Raw genomic sequence first — 21,176 nt, 5'->3', positions numbered from 1 at the left:
TGAGATTCTCTCTGTCAGCCTGACAATATCCCTGCATTTATCACATGTGTAAGTCTCACTGCTGACAGAAAGAGCTAAGCTGTACATGTTGCATTTAATACACATGATAATCGTCGGACATGACTGACCGTGTTTTTGTAGAGTAGTCTGACTCCCCTCGCCGTCCGAAAAACTGCATCGCACACGGGACTCGCTAGCTGGATGTCTCGGTCGCTTGCAGGTGCCTGTGGCAAGGGTGATCTGCGGGACGCTGTACCTCACGGTGGATCTATGAATGCCGGGCAGCAAAGTCTCCACAGCTTCCCGATCTGGCGAGGACAGATCAGAATAACATACATCGGATAAATCCGCCATTAGATCGACAAGGAAGGTTAGTTTAGAGGAAAAAAATAGACGGTAGCTAGCAGGCTAGCGGGCTATGGCTGACACTAGGTGATTACGCTGGTAGATTACTAGTAATAAATCGTTCCGTTCAGTAATACTATGCAATAGGTTAAGTAATCTAGTGAAAAACAAGAAAGTTATATTATGTGAATAGGAATAAAGAGAAGGATTTAGGATAAACTCCACGAAGCTCCGAGCGTAGGTCAGACAGCAGGCAGCAGCGTTGAGCAGCGTTCATCCAGGAGCAGCGTTCATCCAGAGAAGAAATATAATATGTAAATATAATTAAAAAGAAGAAATATAATATGTTTCACTCATAATTGTGAAAGGATTGTTTAACTATAGGACTATAGGATTAACAATAGGATTGCTTAAAATAGCCTACCTTTGCACTCGCAATGTTTAAAAATAGTTGTTTTATTAATATATTTGTTTTTTACTACACATTTGTTAACCGTTTTAATGTTTTTTGTTTATTCATTTTCACATGATACAATTTCAATCAGTGACCACTAGATGTCCTCCGAGTTCCATGTACGTGACAGAGAACGACATCTGCATCGGTGATCAATGTGTGTGAGCATATCTAGGCTTGTCAAAAACCATAGATTCATTTATGAAATTGTTCCCAAGGGAGTAATTTTGTCTTTTGCGCGCGAGAAAACGTGTTTTTCACCTACTGAAAAAACAGTATATTGACAGTATTTTACGACCGGAGAAAAACTTTGTTTTGCGAGGATAATTTATTTTTTAAGACCGTGCAGAAAAGGAATGCTGTGGATATTCTAAGGTAAATAACAACGAATGTTCTCTATCTCTTTGAGATTTTCTTTATGTGTGTATGATTACATTGTTTAAGCTAGTTTATTTTAATAGAATATTAATATCCGTTCTCATTTTTATGTAAACTGTATCATTGAAAATGTAACGCTAAGCTATATGTTGATTAAAGATCAGACCATTGAATGTCTGTGTGGGTGTGGGTATGAGACAGAGACTGACTGTCTAGCTCTGCACTAATAATGATGGTTATTGTTTGTCATATTATGATCATCCTGATTATAATTTATCCATTTTTCACACATGTGGTCAACAGTTCAGTCGGGTTAGAGAGAGTTCAAATAACAACTATTTAACTACATCCTGACAGTTCAATATCAATCATTCTGCAAATCCAACCCCCATAGGAATATTCATACCGGACGATAAATATGATTTATTATGACAGCTGTCATCAATCATTTTGACATAGTAGCTTACCTATATCTCTCTGTTGCAGATGATAGAGGTTGGAATGATGCCGAACGAACTCTTTTACTTCAAAGTGTTCTTGAAGGCAAAGCTCAAGAAGCATTTATTTCATTCTCAGCAGCAGATCGAAAGGATTATAAGATCGTAAAAGAGACAGTTTTAAAAGCTTATGAACTTGTCCCTGAAGCTTACCGTCGGCGGTTTAGGGGATGGAGAAAGGGAGAAAGGCAAACTCATGTTGAGGTGGCCCGAGAGCTTATGACCCACTTTAATCGTTGGTGTGCTTCGTTAGGAATAAATTCTTTTGAGAGTCTTTGTGACTTGATAATTTTGGAGCAGTTTAAAAATATTATTCCTGAGCGGATAGCGACGTACATAAATGAACAAAAGGTGAAAACCGCGGCTGAAACTGCAGTTTTAGCTGACGGAAATAATCTGGCCGGAAATCGTGTGTGGGGTGGGGTGATACCTCCAGTTGTGAAAGCAAATCCAACTTTGTCTGCAGAGGCAGATAAGAGTGTCCAAGATTTTCCTGATGTTTTTGTTTCCTGTGCGGTAACTCGAGAAAATGTGTCCCAGCATAATTGTGAAATAGGAAAAACTTTCCTTTGATCCGGTCAACTTGTCTGTGTTGCCTTTGTAGGGCATTGCTCGACAGAACCTACCAATGACTTTATCAATGAACAACATGATTGAACAAAGCTTCATTTTGGTCCAAAAGATCCATTTCCTGACAGGAAACGCCTAGCCTTAACCGGAGTGATGACGTGACTTCTTTTAACAAAGGACTCTGTCTAAAGGACTTCTTAGCTCATCAGCAATAAACTAATCAGAACCCATCACGTGGATTTGATCACATTAAATCTATTGATTCTCTCACAAAACCCTCTTGTATTATCGGACGGAACAGGAAAATACCCATCAACGGATTTAAAGACGAATCTGTCCTATCAATACCTCCCTTGTGTTGACCGTCCATCGTGACCCGGTCACTCGTGACTCCGGTCAAAGTTTAAACTATGCTTAAGGACTCAATCTTGAATCTCAAAAGGGACAATTGTCGATTACTTAAAGTATTAACTATATACAGAATAATACATGCCATGATGTAATTACTAACATGTCTATTCAATGTATTCAATATGTGGGTTTTCTTCAAATGCATTATTGTAATCATTGTTTTAATTAGGTCAGTCTAGTAATATGTGTGTAAGAAGTGTGTCATGTTTGAGTTCTAAATGCAGAATTTATAATTCTCTGTAATTCTGTGTGAATGAAACATTGAAATTCAGTATCAGGAAAATATTAAGAAACTTTATATTGTTGTTAATAAAACAGGAGAATGTTCTGCAGATATCACGCGATGTGATCAATAGACAATAGACGAGGCGTGTCTAATCTCCGTAGCAACGTCTCATTGGAGGATCGCTCCCTTAAAACTATGCTGTCCGAACAAGCTAAAGTCAGAAGCTGGAAGTCAGAAGTCGGTCAGAAATCGCTCGAAATCGGTCAGAAGCCGGTAGCCGAAACACCGCTACTTTGACCACGGCGGAAAAGTCGCATGGGTCATTGATAACTGATTGACCGGGGCTGATTTTCCATCTAACACCCGATTTCAACCACGAGCTGCGCCGCTGATCATTCGACAGCCGTCACATCCAGACTCCGCAACCCTCTGTGAAATATCTGACCAAAGTCTCCCAAGAAGAGAGCCGCTCAAGCCAGACGCTCAGCCAGCAGCATCCTTCAAAGCTTCCGCGCAACCCACAGGGCTTTCCCGAGAAGACGTCACCTAAAAGACAGCCAATCCAGAACGGGATTCCGCTGTACACGAGTCACGGAACAACCCGATTACCTCAGCTGTCACAGCAAACGCAGGTACAAGCAAACTTCTCTCTCTCTTGCTGGAAACTGGTGAAACTCCTTTAAACCTAAAGAATCAAGCCAAAGCTCTGCTTTTGTGATTTTCCTCAGGTTATGAGTTAAGTTAGCACTGAACTTGGGACTTTTCATAACTCATCAACTCCGCGAATGTATGTGTGCATGTATGTATGTATGTGTGTGTGTGTGTGTGTGTGTGTTTAGCCTTAGTTTCCTGTAATCATTAGAAGTAGTCAATAAATCTTGTTTTGATTTTCACATATACGAGTTTCTTGTGGTGTGTATCAAATTACTGTCTTAAACTCAAAGATCAAGTTACCTCTTGCTTATAATATAATAATTACAATAATAACAATAATCATAATAAAATATTGTTACTGTTGGCCGCAGAATAATATTTTATCCAGAATTGGTAAAATACTCTAACCTCAATTTTCGCTGGACGAATAATTGATGAAGTGTTAAATATTAATCCTGAATCATTTACAGTGAATCATTTACAGTTGATTCAATTCTTATTCCCTGTAACAATTAAATTGAGCTAATAAATAGGCTAAGTCCTTACACCTTCGTCGATTTCCTGTGATGAGCTAATTTTGGCCCAGGGAAAAGATGCCGGGTTGACAACATTGTTTGCGTCTGTTAAGTCCCCTCCAGAAATTGAAAGCATGGCTTCTGTTATTTCCTGAGTAACGGAGTCTTAGTCCGCAAGTGGATGCCTTGTAATGATCGTGTTGTGGGCGAACCCATATTTCAGATTGTTATTCCAGATGGGTTGCGTGAGCTAGTGCTGAAAACTGCTCACGGGGATATAGCTGGGCATTTAGGGGTCAAGAAAACATACCATAGTGTAATGCGCTATTTTTTCTGGTCTCGACTAAAAAGAGATGTGGCGAGTTTTATTAAGACGTGCCACACTTGTTAAATGGCAGGTAAACCAAATGAGGTTTTGGCTCCAGCGCCATTGTTTCCCATTCCTGCTGTGAGCAGTCCTTTTGAGTATCTTACCATTGTCTGTGTTGGGCCGTTAAATCCGTCGAAGACAGGTTCTAATTATTTATTGACTGTCATGTGTCAGACGACTCGCTATCCTGCTGCTTATCCCCTGCGAACAATTTCCACCAAATCTGTGGTAAAAGCTCAGCTAAAATTTATTTCTGTTTTTGGTATTCCAAAAGTTATCCAAACTGACAGAGGAACCAATTTTACTTCTCATATGTTTAATCAGGTTTTGCAGCAACTGCGTGTAAACATCATAAAAGTAATGCGCGACATCCTGAAAGCCAGGGAGCTCTCGAACGTTTTCATCAAACGTTAAAACAACTTTTGAGAGCGTACTGTAATGAACTGAATAAATACTGGGAAGAGGGGCTTCCTTGGTTGATGTTAGCCACACGCGAAGTTGTTCAGGAGAGCCTTGGTTTTAGCCCTAACGATTTGGTGTTTGGTCACAAGGTAAGAGGCCCGTTGTCACTTCTAATGGATAGCATGACCGAAACTGAAATGCCTGTAAATATCTTGGATTATGTTAATGGTTTTTGACGTAGATTATATCTGGCAGGTAAACTGGCCCGTGAAAATCTAGTCAAAGCAGATTCTGATCGTCGGTCCGAGCGTCGTGAATTTAGTCCCGGCGATCAAGTCTTACTCTTGCTTCCTGTTACTGGATCATCTTTCTTGGCAAGATTTGCAGGGCCTTATAGCGTTCTGAAATGGGTAACGGATCAGAATTATATTGTTTCGACGCCGGATAGGAGAAAACCTACCCAATTTTGTCACGTGAACTTGAGTTGAAACTGTATTTCTGTCGCTCACGTGAAAATGCTGTCCCTGGTGCTGAAGTCAAGTCAGTGGCGGTTGTTTCAGGGGTGAATGATTCCTCCTCCAGTGCTAAGTCCAACTGCATTGAGGGCGAGAGCGCTACATCTGAGTATATTATTCAACCCCGACTTTGTAATTCTGAACAGCTGGCTAAATTGGATGTGATGTTGGAACATTTGCCCGAAGAACGTCGTGAGCAACTGATCAGTTTGATAAAGGAGTTTTCGTCACTTTTCTCCGATACGCCTTCGTGTACTGATCTGATATATCACGATATTGATGTTGGAGACTCTTTGCCCATTAAGCAGAGATTTTATCGTGTTCATCCTGAAAAGCAGAATTTTTTGGAAGCTGAGGTAAAGTACTTGATAACGACCAAGGTAACTTGGTCGTCACCATGCATTTTGGTCACAAAATCCGATAAGACGTACAGATTTTGTACTGACTATAGAAAATTAAATAGGGTTATGAAGCCTGACTCCTTTCCGCTTCTGCGGATGGAAGACTGTGTTGACTCCGTAGGGTCAGCTAAGTTCATAACTAAGATCGACCTTTTAAAGGGGTATTATCAAGTTCCTTTAACTCCCTTTGCACAAGAAGTCTCGGCTTTTATTACCCCTTCTGGGTTATATTCTTATAATGTGATGAGTTTCGGTCTCCGAAATGCTCCGGCTACCTTCCAGCGCCTTATGAATCGAGTGGTCTCAGGACTGGAAGGATGTGCAGTGTATCTAGATGATGTGGTAGTATATAGTCAGACGTGGGAGGAACAGCGTTGTCGGTTGCACGCTCTGTTTGCTCGTCTTGTAGATGCTAAGTTAACTATAAATCTAGCGAAGTGTGAGTTCGTGAAAGCCACGGTGACTTATTTGGGAAAAGTGGTGGGACAGGGGGAAGTGCGTCCGGTACGGGAAAAGGTGCGAGCAATCGTTAATTTTCCCGCTCCTACTACTAAAAAGGAGCTAATGAGATTCCTAGGCATGATTGGTTATTATCGTGGTTTTTGTGCAAACTTCTCGGCTGTAGTTGCCCCACTTACTGAGCTGTTAAAGGCTAAAAATAAGTTTGAATGGTCTCCAAGTTGTCAGGCTGCGTTTGCGAATGCAAAACTCCTGCTGAGCACTGCTCCAGTGTTAGTGGCGCCTCGGTGGGATTGAGCGTTTCAGATCCAAGTAGACGCAAGTCAGGTTGGTGCAGGAGCTGTACTATTGCAGAAGGAGGATAATGGGGTTGATAGGCCAGTTAGTTACTTTTCTAAGAAGTTTAATTCATATCAATCAATTTATTCAACAGTCAAAAAAGAAACATTGGCTTTGGTGTGGGCAATGCAGCACTTCGATGTGTATGTGGGCGGTGGTTCAATGCCCGTGGTTGTTTTTTTCAGACCATAATCCACTCACTTTTTTACAGTCATTACGAAGCCCTAACCAACGACTTCTTCGTTGGGCTATTTTGTTACAGCCGTATAGTTTGGAGATTCGCCATATTTGGGGGCGAGACAATGTTATGGCGGATGCGTTGTCCCGTTCTCCGGTGGATGAATAAAACCGAATGTGCAAAATGTCATTTGCCCTTGATCTTCGCTTTATCTGTTTTAGTATTTTCAAGGCGCCTGAGAATACTGAAAGATGGAGTTTGGGTAGGTGATGAGAAGAAAAAGGGGTAAGTGTCATTTGTACATGAGCCACGAATTTGTGTATACTTGATTGTTGTAGTTTTTGTTTGCAGAGTTCCCTTTTAGGGGGCCTCTGTTTTAGGAGGGGAGGTGTCACGGCCTACAGGGTTTCTCCACCAGGTGGCGTTGTTCCATGTTCTGGAGTGAGCGTCTGGAGCAGGTGTGGTGCGTTACCGGTGATTGCGCTTGTGTCAAGAGACCACGAGTATAAAGAGGAATGGTGGAGTTGGACTGTGGCCGTTCATCTTCACCTCTTCAGTCCCAGATTGTTTTTCTTTTCTTTATTTTTTCCTTGAGTTGTAGTATTATTACTTTGACTTATTTTCTATTAAATGTTTATTTGTTAAATTGAGTTCCATATGTGGCCTCCCCTTTTCTTATGTTGCTTCACCTTGAGCCAGGTGGACGTAACAGCAGGGCTTGAAGAGGGCACCTCTAATGCAGTGGTTCTCAAACCTGTCCTGGGGACCCCCCACCACTGCGCATTTTGCATGTCTCCCTCATCTAACACACCCAATTCAACTCTTGCAGTCTCTACTAATTAGCTGATGACTTGAATCAGGTGTGTTAGATGAGGGTGACATGCAAAATGTGCAGTGGTGGGGGGTCCACAGGACAGGTTTGAGAACCACTGCTCTAATGGATCAGCAGGCTGTGTATCCTTCCTGTGTGCTCATTGAGTTACAGATGTGAGTCTGTCTCATGATCGCTGTTGCATGTGATCTTCCTCTCAGTGATCTTGTCCTGTCACATGCACAAGTATTTATTCTAGGTTCTTACTAAGAAACACTATGTTTACCTTTTCAGGTTTCAGGCAGGATCTGAGGCATGTAACAATGTTTCCTCCTGAACTGAAAACCCGCTCTGACGGGGAGCTAGTAGCTGGTATGCAGAGATACTTTTTTGCTACCTTACTTAGAGTGGGAAAGTATACATGATGCTTTGTCCACCATTCCAGTAGATTTTCCTCACTATCCAGCACGGGGGACACCAAGTAGCTGCTCAGCTCTGCTTCTATTGTTTGATGAAGTGAAGTACAGTTGAAGGAGTTGCCTCACTTCCTTTGAAAAAACTTCCTAATGACCTCTTTGGCTTTTTTGCTTCTGTTGAAGTTGTAGAGGGCTCTGTACTCTCTGTGGGACTTTCCCTGTGGACTGCAGCTGCTGACTCCACCTCCTTTTTCACTTTCTCCTGAATGGTATAAACATGGTGTGCAGAAATGTATGTTGTTTTAAATCTGGGATCAACAAAACTGGCTGTGTCCAGTAGCTCTTCTGTGGTGGGGTCTGAGTACTTCCCCTACTCAAGGATGCTGGTTTTGATTGTTTTGGTTAGCTCCACGTCATCTTCCTCCTCAGCCAGCACTCGTGAATTGAGGATGTGTAGGATAGGCTTCACGAATGAAATGGTCACATATTCTTCCCTTGAAAGAGCATCTGTGAACTCCATCAATGGGGAGAGAGCTTTGTTGACAGATTCCAAGACATCCAGGTCAGCCCAAGATGGAACAAGGTGCCTTGATTTTTTTATCATCAGTGAGAACCTGTGTGATGGCTTTCCTTTGCTCAAGGACCCTTGCAGTCATCATTTGCATTGATCCCCATCTGATGACGCATGCAGTTTTTTAGTCTTGTGTTGTGGCAGGTTCAGCTCTTGTTGTGCCTTCATTAATGTCTTCTTTTTTTACAACTATATGAAAAATCACTGACTATATTTTTGCACACCCTCATTGCCCGCACCACACGCTGACCTTTCATTCCATTTTCTGAAATAAACACACACAAAAAATAAATTATTATTATATTGAGTTTCACTAATATTTGAAGTGAAGTGAAATGCCTCCTAAAATTTTTTCAACTTTAACTTATCATCATAATGACACTTGTAGAGCATTTTTCAACTCTGATGACTCAGTGTAGCCTTTTGTTACATTGTAACCTGAAGTTTACATTAATATCAAGCACATTGTAACATTAAAGGTGCTAAAGAGGTTCTTTTTGTCGACTGAGTTTTTGAAATGAGCGCATGGGTAAGAACAACCCCCCTCCTTCACAGCTCATTTAGAGGGAACGCCTCCCAAAACTCGTGCACGAGGGTGTTTACCACCGGCATTCGCTGTGTTATTAAGCCGGGCACACATTTAACGACTAGCTAAAACATTCTGACTGTGCTCAACATACAGCGATTGTTTCCTGCTCCAGAAGCAGATTTATATACTTTCACATGGAATTTGAACACCGACTGTAATCGCAGACTGAAAGCAACTGGCTCTGACGCGTTTGAGCGCGATCAGTCATAAGTATCAATTTACATTCATAATCGGCCTTACAATCGTTACGTATGTGCGCGACTTAAAGCCGCGCACACACTTAGTGGATTCATTATGTCGGACTCACCGCAGGTGACTCATAATCTGCAATTGTTACTCCTGTCTCCTGACAAAAACATTGCATGTGGCAACTGTGGAGTGTGGAATGTTACTGGAGTGCGCAGCCGCGTGTCTCTCACATGGATCGTAATGGCAGTGATTGACAAGCCAGAGGGCCAATCCCACCCCACTATTTAGGTTAGGAAGTAACCAAGTGAGTGTGAGGAGACGGGGTGGTGTAGGGATGCTGAAAACTGTTGAGGATTCATGGGTGAGTTGACTGTGGTTATATATATGCCTGTACTCATTCTGATTGGGTATATATGTTGATTACTGATTGTTGACAGCTGGTTGAGATGATGTGATAATTGGATAGCTTATTTGACTTGTTCCTCCCGAACTACGTTAATAAAACATCATTTCACAAGTTCACACTTACAAATAAGTCAGATAAAATAAATGGTATATGTATTTGGCATGCTGTCCAGGGAGAGGGCTCCAAGCTCGGTATTTGGCCTGAACACAGATTACCCTCCAAAGAATGCAAAATATGAACGATGGACAGCAGCCAGGAATGTTAACTGTACCCCCCCCAAAAAATATGGTAATTATGAGGCTGATGTTTGCGGCGTTTGCAAGGAGAAAGTTGTTTGCCGGATCGAGAGGGTTCTCGCTGCATCTGACGGGAGTTCAATACTCGCAGCGATTGCCTCATCGACCGGCAAACTAAGATGGAGTTTAGATGTTTTGACCAAGAGGGCTCTTGCGGCATCCGACGGGAGTTCAATACTCGCAGCGATCAGATGGGTAAGCCCCACCGGCTGGAACAAAGAGAAAGAACTGCATCCAATGGGAGCTCAATACTCACGGCGACCGGATGGGTAAGCTTTTGGCCTGAAGACGGGTGAAAATTTGTTCAAACCTGGAAGAGCTCTTACTGCGTCCAATGGGAGTTCAATACTCGCAGCGAACGAACAAGCCCTCTGCTGGCGGAAAGCAAAACATTTAGCTATTTCGACTGGGAGTTCAATTCTCGCTGCGATCGGACGTTTAAGCCCCTGTTGGCATGGGGTGAATGTTAAGTTATTTTAGATTGGGAGGGTTCTAGCGGCATCCAACAGGAGTTCAATAACTCGCTGCGATCGGACGGGTAAGACCCCGCTAGCAGAGAGATTAAACTTTTTTTTTTTTCCAGCCTAAAATGCTTTATAACCTGCATATTGTTACAGTGTGCTGTGCTGGAGAGATGAGGCGTAGTCGGATATCCACAAACAATGGGTATTTAATCACATAAAGGAGAGTTATACACAATACACACTTATAACTAACAATCAGAACGGACCAGGAGTGAAGGGAGTGAGTCCATATATAAAGGGAGTGCTGACGAGGAAGTCCAGGTGAAGATGATCTGTGATGATGGGGAGATGACGAGGGAAGTGGGTGCAGGTGTGGAGACAAGAGGAACATGGGTAATGGAGTCCGGGGAACAAGGGATCTGTGACACATATATTCACCTCTGGCACAATTGTTTGATACCATACTGTCATTTACAGTTTGTACTGTCATTGTTTGATGTTGAATGATCATCAAACAGCAAAGTAGGCTACAGACCAATGTTCCCTCAAATTTTTTTTTTGCTGAGCAAAACTTTTCTCTGTTGAGTGCACACTTTGGCCACCTGAGCAAAAACATACTTTATATCAGACCTGTACAATAAACGTAAACACACACACACACACACAAAATGGTTTTATCATGCAACTGTAACATTTAACTTTAATATGCCGTTTCTATTTTATTTGAACCTTGATGTAACTTAGTGATTTATTAAATAATATGTTTGAAATTAAGCAGTTCAGTCACTAAATTAAGCACATTTTAGGTTACTTGAGATTTTTTCACATTGCTGTATTAACTGTACCAGTCTTTACCAAAAAATTCTATTAAAAAATTATTTCTGTCCTCCTGCAGGACAGTTAAATTCTTTATAATAATATAATATGAGCAGTTACAATGATGGTTTGGGACAACCATAATGTGTTTTGTACAGTCAATTATTAGCAACAGACAGTGTTAAACCATCAAAATTACATGTTTATTGCTTATGAATTTCCCAGATTTTATATACCAGGAGGTTAAGATTTTTCGTGGCAAGAAGCCCTAAACAATCCCCTTGTGAGATCAATTTTTATTAGGCTTACATTATAATATAATAAAATATAATATAATATTTAAGTATTTAAACTGATACACAGTATTATATCAGTTTAAATGCTTCCATTTGTTTTAATATATTATATAGTGAAAACAAACTGAAGCATTTAAACTGATAGCTAAATATTTTTAAGAAAAGTGAACGTTAACTCGTTTATAGTTATCTAAACATCCCTGAAACCCACACCACCACCACACACACAAATCTATTTAAACTGAGGTATATCACTGATGTATTTTGAGTTTGCAAGCTACACCTGTGGTGGGTGTGGAATTGTAAATGTCTCAGAGTTTTGTTAGCATTCTCTGCCATTCATCCGTTATTTCCACCACTTTTCATTAAAACATGACGTTTTATTTCACATTTCTTTTCGTTTCGCGTTGCCTCTCGTATTGATGTATTTAGTCCGCAAACATGACAGTATTCTTACCGCGACTGATTTGGCTCAGGGCCAGCCAGCTCACACGTGCTCAATCGTTCTCTTTCTATGAAACCTGTAAACCGCATTCACCGGTTCCAACTCTATAGCGACAATAACTGGTTGTCCAGAGCACTGCAATTATTTCTCATTTAAACTACTACAATCATTTTCATGTCTGTTCTCTGCACGGCATTTATTTCTTCTGCGTGGCCGCGGCTTCAGAAGTGCTGCAGCTTCGAAGTTTCTTAGAGGGAACATTGCTACAGACTGATTTAGATGATCGTTTGTTCTTTTAACTGTTGCTGGTTTGAGTCACATGCACCTTCATTTAGTAAAGATCAAAAGAGACTTGTAAAAAGAGAGCATTGCATAATAAAAATGTGCAACTTGGATTTATTCAATTGTGTTCAACAATCGCTAAATTTACCATGAGCACGCTGCTTGAATGATTTTATTTATTTATTTATTTATTTATTTATTTATTATTTTTATTTCTATTTTCCGTATTTATCCAGACCTGGTACTCAAATAACTCAAATCAAATTCCATGCTTTCCCAAACTGCGCAGGAACATAACATACAACATAACAGTTTATTCGTTGGTTATCCGTCTATGGTTCGTTACATTACTTAGAGATTTCTGCTCGTTCTAAATATAGATGAACATACAGATGAAGAAACTTATTTGAATGCATCAGCAAAAGAGCAATTTTAAGAATTTGTTTTACCAGTCTGTGCTGTGTCTCTTTACCAATATTGAAGCTATGGGGTGAAGTTTCAGAAACGCATAATATTACTTTAAGTTTCCTAGCGATTTGTTGATAAATCGCAGGACAGCGATGACAATAAGTTTCGTAGTGATTCTGCGTGCGAACTGAACGTGATATATAAGCTACTGTTTGCGTGTTTTAACAACAAGGAAGCGGCAAGTCACAGAAACAATCACAGAAACCAGCCTGGCGCTGGAAGAAGGCCCGTTCCTTTGCGGAAAGAGGTGGCATTACCCGAGACTCGAGCTTGATGCTCGGCTGCCTTATTGTCCATTTCTCTATGACAGTAATGATTGAATGGGCCGGAGTAAGGAAATACACAGAAGGAGATTGCGAATGATTCGGACGTGGTGACAGGCCTCAGAATTTTGGCATGCAGTGACCCATTTGTTTGGGCTGACTGTGGTTATATATATGCCTGTACTCATTCTGATTGGTTAGATATGTTGATTACTGATTGTTGACAGCTGGTTGAGATGATGTGATAATTGGATAGCTTATTTGACTTGTTCCTCCTGAACTACATTAATAAAACATCATTTATTGTTGTCAGTATTTATTTTGTGTGCTTAAAATATTTATATAGCACCTTTTTAAAGACATGTAACAAAGTGCTTAAGAACATCAGCACAGAAAAGGAAAATAAACAAGTCATATAAAACATATAGACATTAGCATATGACATACAAAAAATAAAAATAAAAGCTGATGTGCACTTACCGATTGCAAGGTGCAGCCGGTGTCCAAAACACTGCTGGCATGTCCATCCATTGAGCTGTGCAGCTTTGACAACATTAGCACCGTTGTCCACAAGATTATCTTTACATTTACATTTATTCATTTGGCAGACGCTTTTATCCAAAGCGACTTACAAGTGAGGAATACAACAAGCGAGTCACCATGACGAGGCAAATAGACAAGAAGTGCTCATAATACAAGTTATAGGCAGTGCTCAGATTATCCTAAACTAATATAGAGAGATTAGAGGAAGTGAAAGGATAGGAATAAGAAGTTCCTTTAATGAGCGCAGGTTTCTGGTAGGAGTGTAGACTCGTAAGAGTGAGTGGAAGTAGGAGGGTGCTGAGCCTGTGGTAGATCTGTAAGCAAGCGTCAGCGCCTTGAATTTGATGCGAGCAGCAAGTGGTAGCCAGTGAAGAGAGATGAAGAGAGGCGTGATGTGGGCTCTTTTGGGCTCGTTGAAGACGAGTGTGGTCTTTGAAGGTCAGTTGATCATCAAGGATCATCAAGGATTACTCCAAAATTTCTGGCCGAATTTGATGGGGTAATTGAGGATGTGCCTAGCTGGATGCTGAAATCGTGATTTAGAGTCGGATTGGCAGGGAAGACGAGAAGCTCAGTCTTAGCCAGGTTGAGCTGCAGATGATGTTCTTTCATCCATGCCGAGATGTCCGCCAGACAGCTTGAGATTCGTGCAGCTACTGTGGGATCGTCTGGTTGGAATGAAAGGAAGAGTTGTGTGTCATCAGCATAGCAATGGTAGGAGAAACCATGTGCCTGAATGATGGGAGGGGTCCAAGAACTGAACCCTGAGGAACACCCGTGGTCAGTTGATGAGCTTTGGATACCTCTCCTCTCCAGGCAACCCTGAAAGACCTTCCTGTGAGATAGGATTCAAACCAGAGAAGTGGAGTACCTGTGATGCCCAGTGATGAGAGGGTGGACAGGAGGATCTGATGATTCACCGTGTCAAAGGCAGCAGATAGATCGAGCAGAATGAGAACTGATGATTTGGAATCAGCCTTTGCAATCCGCAGGGATTTAGTGACCGACAGCAGTGCAGTCTCAGTCGAGTGGCCACTCTTGAAACCAGATTGACTGACATCCAATTGGTTGCTCTGTGAGAGGAAAGATGACACCTGGTTGAAAACAACTCATTCAAGTGTTTTTCCTATGAATGGTAGGAGAGAAACAGGTCTGTAGCTGTCTACAAGAGACGTGTTTAATGTGGGTTTCTTAAGCAGTGGGGTTACCCGAGCCTGCTTGAATGTGTTAGGGAAAGTGCCAGTGTGGAGAGATGTGTTGATGATGTGTGTCAGTTCTGGTAAAAGTGTGGGAGCGATGGCTTGTAGAAGGTGTGTGGGGATGGGATCTAGAGGGCAGGTAGTAGGATGACTGGAGAGGAGAAGTTTGGATACTTCTGTCTCAGTGAGGGGGGAGAATGAAGAGAGTGTGTGGCTGTGTGTGTGGTTGGTCTGAGTTCCTGTGTGTGTGTAGCGGAGAACTGACTGCTGATGGTAGATGTTTTGTCAGTGAAAAATGTAGCAAAATTATCAGCAGTAAGGGATGAGGTGGGTGGTGGTGGAGGGGGGCAGAGGAGAGAGTTGAATGTTTTTGAAAAGTGTGCGTGTGTTTGAAGCGCTGTTGATTTTGTAGTGGAAATAGGAGGATTTAGCGGCATGAATTTCAGCAGAAAAGGATGAGAGCAGAGACTGATAGCTACATAGGTCAAATTGGTCTTTTGATTTGTGCCACTTCCTCTCTGCAGCCCTGAGTTTGGTCCGATGTTCACGAAGAACATCAGATAACCAGGGATTAGAGGGAGTGGCACGTGCAGGCCTGGATGACAGAGGACAGATACTATCTAGAGAAGAAGTTAATGTGGAACATAAAGTGTCTGTTGCTGTATTCACATCCAGAGATGAGAATTGTGAGGGTGAGGGAAGGGAGGATGATACAGTAGAGGAAAGATCAGAAGAAGAAAGAGAGCGCAGGTTTCATCTGAAGGTAACTGGTAGCGGGGTTGGTGGTGAACAAATGGGGAGTTGAAGATTAAAAGTAATGAAAAAATTATCAGAAAAGTGCAGAGGTTTTACCAGAATGTTGTCGGTGATGCAGTTGCGTGTGTAAATGAGATCAAGTTGGTTGCCAGATTTGTGTGTACTTGTGGTGATGAGCCGATTAACCCTCAGGGGTCTGAGGATTTTTGGGGCCCTGGAGAAGTTTTGACATGCCCTGACATTTGTGCTTTTTTCAGTTGTTCATAAACATATTAATGGAAAAAGTGTCATTACACTGTATTCAGCACAAACTAGGCTACAATAATATGTGAGGAACATGTATGTACATGTTTGTGTTTTTGAAGGAATAACGTTTATGCGTGGTTATTGAAAAAACAAAAAACTTAAGTCACTGAAATAAGGCCAAAAAAAGTATATTAAATCTGTGTTCATAAGACTTCTAGGTATTGGAGGTTGTAGACTAGAGTTTTTGCTTCAGAATGAAGTAAAAATTATCCTTCCTACTCCTTCATATAAAACAATAGAGAGATTTAAATTTTCTAAGACACTTTTGGTCAAGAAACACAGTATGCGAGGAGGCGGGAATCCTCATGTATAATGGGTGATTCTCACCTGAGAAGACAAAAGAATTGAATAATAATGACCTGAAATGACTTGCATATTAATGAGGCCTTTCAGTCAGGTAGGCTGTGAAAAAACCCTCTGTGATCATGCTAATAACAGGATTAAAGTCCACTCAGGACAAAAAAAACATGATTTTTGTGATCTCATGCATGCACGTATTATTGCACATGATATGAAGAAAATTTTGTATAGGCCTATGTTAAATTACACTACCAGTCAAAAGATTGAACACATTATAATGCCATTATAATGTTTTTAAAATAAGTCTCAAGTCTCTAACCAAATAATGGTTTATTTTAATATACTTTCAAATATAATGTATTTCTGTGATGCAAAGCGTCTGAACATTCCTACCTCTAGGGCATTTCATATAGGCTACTATATTTGTTATATTATAGAGCCTAAATGTTGATGTGCAGTTGACAAACTATACATCATTAAAAAGATCTAAGACTCAAGCTTCACATTTTGACTCTTAAAATCTTATATTGACCATAATTTCTTAATATGCTTAAAAGCATACACATTTGGAGAAATATTGATGGATTCTCATGTGTTTATATCAATTTTCTATACAGAGATAATATTTATTATTCTATATTTATTGTCATTACTATGAGTGCTGGATACTGTGTTTTCATCATTCATACTTGCAGCCGGAGGGCGCACTGCCCCTTTTGTCCACAAATGCCTCAGTAAAAGAAGAGGAATATCATGTGACAATCAAGGAACTAACAGAGGCAAGAGATCGCTAAATATGGCTATTCAAAACACTTTTGAAGACAATAAATACACGATTGAGATGATGAATGCATGTATTGCCTCTGAATTTGCGTCTGAATAGCGCTGGCTCTGTGGGCGTGGCCGCATTAGCGGATAATGAGCTGAATCACGGACTTCTGACATGGCTCTCTTTTCATACAGATTACATAAACACAGAAGGTTTGTTTTCGATTTGACTTACATGTTTTAAAACCTGACATCTTAACGTTTTTTTAGACATAAGTGCAATTTTTTTGTCATTAGTATTCACTAAGTTACAGTTCATTTTCTAAGAACTATCAGATTGGACTTCGTTCAGAGGGAGAGGAGAGATCACGCATCATGTTAGTTTTCTTTATTTTACAAAGAGCACAACATTTTGTTTTTACTCTGAGTGTACACAAATGAAAGAAGATATTCCACAGATTAAAATGGTGTATAACTCTTAATTGTATGTGCAACATTGACGGAGTATTTTGAGTCTCTTTCACACTGATAAGAAAAAACCACGGTGGTATCGCCGGCGATACCTTCAGACCTCAGAGTGTTAAGATCGAATGAGGCTAGAAGAGAGTGGAAGTCTGAAGCATAAGGCTTCTCTAGATGAATGTTGAAATCGCCAAAAACTACAAGTGGGCTACCATCCTCTGGGAATGAGGACAGCAGCATGTCCAGTTCCTCTACAAAGGTACCCAGTTGGCCTGGGGGGCGATACATTACTACGAAATGAATTTTGACAGGAATTGAGATTGTAATACCATGAAACTCAAATGAATTGTAGTTGCAAAGAGAGGAATGAGTCGAGTATTTCCAATTGTCAGAAATGAGAAGACCTGTGCCCCCACCCCTCCTAGATTGGCGAGGGGTATGAGAGAAAGTGAAGTTGTTAGAGAGAGCAGCAGGGGTTGCTGAGTCCTCTGGACGAATCCAGGTCTCAGTCAAGCCCAAGATATTAAGAGAAGAATTAGTAGCAAAGGCTGGAATGAAGTCAGCTTTGTTAACTGCTGACTGACAATTCCATAGACCCACAGAGACAGAGAGAGGAGTATTAGTGTTAGAAGAGGAGTAAATAGACTGCAGGTTAGAAGCATTGCGCTGCCTTTTACGAGGGTTAGTGAAGCGTTGCCGAGAGACAACAGGAATGAGTTGAAAGCACATGCTGAGGAAGAAGGAAAAGTGTGAAAGGAGGGAAGAAACTTAAGTGCCTACCGGTTTCGTTGCTCGGTGGAGTCGCGCAGGTAGAGTCGCAGGTCTTTACCCGAGTCGGTCTTCACACGAGGAGGCCGAACGCTCCCGCTGACGCTTCCGCGACAGCGCACACACAATTAATATACTGCTTATTAACACGTGATTGAAACGAGCTAGGCCCGCCTTGCAAATCAGCACTGCAAAAGCCTAAACCCGTGAATGGCTGAAAACCAAAACTAACTAAAGCTTAAATGCGGGCAGTAACACCAATAAAGTCTGCAAACGCGGCTGTTATTCTAAACAAGTACAATTAAAATACAATTATAGTCGAGGTACGAAATAGGACAAACACAGATACGAATTAAATCCTTCCTAGCAGCAAATAATAAACGAAGCAACTGACCCAGAACAGATATTAAGCAAAACACTTACACGCTCTTGCGTCCGTCACCACTGCCAGCTCGCTAGTCCTGCTCACTTCTGAATTACACGAGTTTAAGTATGCTTACCCTCGCCAGGCCCGCCTTGCAAATCAGCACTGCAAAAGCCTAAACCCGTGAATGGCTGAAAACCGAAACTAACTAAAGCTTAAGTGCGGGCAATAACACCAATAAAGTCTACAAATGCGGCTGTTATTCTAAACAAGTACAATTAAAATACAATTATAGTCGAGGTACGAAATAGGACAAACACAGATACGAATTAAATCCTTCCTAGCAGCAAATAATAAACGAAGCAACTGACCCAGAACAGATATTAAGCAAAACACTTACGCGCTCTTGCGTCCGTCACCACTGCCAGCTCGCTAGTCCTGCTCACTTCTGAATTACACGAGTTTAAGTATGCTTACCCTCGCCAGGCCCGCCTTGCAAATCAGCACTGCAAAAGCCTAAACCCGTGAATGGCTGAAAACCGAAACTAACTAAAGCTTAAGTGCGGGCAATAACACCAATAAAGTCTGCAAACGCGGCTGTGCAAAACACTTACGCGCTCTTGCGTCCGTCACCACTGCCAGCTCGCTAGTCCTGCTCACTTCTGAATTACACGAGTTTAAGTATGTTTACCCTCGCCAGGCCCGCCTTGCAAATCAGCACTGCAAAAGCCTAAACCCGTGAATGGCTGAAAACCGAAACTAACTAAAGCTTAAGTGCGGGCAATAAGTCTGCAAACGCGGCTGTTATTCTAAACAAGTACAATTAAAATACAATTATAGTCGAGGTACGAAATAGGACAAACACAGATACGAATTAAATCCTTCCTAGCAGCAAATAATAAACGAAGCAACTGACCCAGAACAGATATTAAGCAAAACACTTACGCGCTCTTGCGTCCGTCACCACTGCCAGCTCGCTAGTTCCGCGAGTTCCCACACAGAAAGCATATCTCTTAGGCCCTGTGCAATCATCTCTGACGTGTGATCGGCTGGAAAATATACCGTCTTAAGGCATCTGTTACGCAGCTTCCATTCATCATCAATGTAGTGCAAAGTAAGGCTCAAGTACAGGTTCATCATCCTACTTGACCAGAGATCAGATGTGGCTGCAAAGTGCTTACATTTTAGCTCAGCAGCTACCTTGTTACGACATCTTTGTACATGTTGGGCAGCGCAGTTTGGGAAAAATGTGGTCGCAATGGCACAGTTGTAACGACTGAGACAAATCAGACACAATTATTTGTTATAGTTAACCAATAATTGTTTAAAGCACTCTGGGGCCTGTCCCCCATCCCCTGAGAAGTTCTTAGTTACAAGTTTTATTGCACTAAAGAATGTGGTTGCCACATTGAGAGCAGAGAAGAGACACACTTAAACGTGCATCTTTCCTGCATTATCCCAATGTAACACAGACTCTCTTGCATTAATGTATAGACAGACTGTTCTATAAATGAACATGCACATCCCCAGGAAATGGTATCCATTATTACTGTTGCTGTATTACAATCATTGTATTCACATGTTTTATGATACATTTAAGGTAACTTCAATTATGCCATGTTTAGTGTCTATGGGTTCGTATCAATAAGATTTAAATTCTTGTGTATGCGGTATGTCCATACTTGTGCAACACATCAGTATTACAAGAATCTAATAGTTCTTCTTCAAAAACTCAGCTAGTTAATCTTGCTCAGTCGTAAAAATCCTTACAGGTGGCGTGTTGTCACCTGGAAATACAACATCTTCATTGGTCCAGTCAACAACTAGGAGGTGTGATTTTGACCATAGGTTAAAAGCCAGCGAACAATGCCACTCCCTCTCTTTTCCTTGCTTCTTGGACGACTGAAGAGACCCCCTTCTTGCTGCCAGTCTTTTCAGGCCTGGGCCTGCAGGCCTCAGCCTACAACCCAGCCATGTGCTCATCTGTAAGTTGTTTCATAGTACTCCATCTAACGCAGAAGATACTGGCAAAAACTTCGGACTGAATCAAGATTATCCTCAGCCTGCAGATCCGATGCTCCTCAGCCTAAAGGCATCTTGCAAGTATCGTACATTTGAACACTAAACAGCGATTTAGTATTGATGTGTAACACTTACCTTTGTCAGCAAAGGTGTTTTTATTACTGAGGAAACTGATGATTCTTTTCCAGATTGTCTTTGACTTTTTCCTATAGCTCCATTAATGGTTCCCCTTCCGGTTCAACTCTATCATTGCTCATTCTTACCTCCGTATGTGTGTGACCTTCGTGTATGTTATGTGTTTGTTAGTTTAGTTATGTGTGTGTGAGTTAGTTAATAAAGAATTGTGCACAATTAGTTCTGACTCCGCCTGCTAATAAATTGCCTCTTAAGTGATTTAGAGCCTGACTACATGCTCTTAGTAGAACTGTACAATAAGAACGTTGTTTTTCCATAACCTGGAAATGAACATTTCTTAGAATTGATAAACAATCAACACTGAGTGTCCACTGGACAAACAGGTTAATTGATTGTAACATTAATCTTAATGTAGCTACATCCAGTTAATCTGATTAACTGATTTACATATTAATAATTAATCATAATTAATAATCATGAGTTATGAATAATTATTAATATTTCCCCTTTGAGGTAATTCGCTACAC

The sequence above is a fragment of the Megalobrama amblycephala genome, linkage group LG24 (genome assembly GCF_018812025.1).
Source record: "Megalobrama amblycephala isolate DHTTF-2021 linkage group LG24, ASM1881202v1, whole genome shotgun sequence".
NCBI lineage: Eukaryota > Metazoa > Chordata > Actinopteri > Cypriniformes > Xenocyprididae > Megalobrama > Megalobrama amblycephala.
This window is presented reverse-complemented; position numbering follows the sequence as displayed.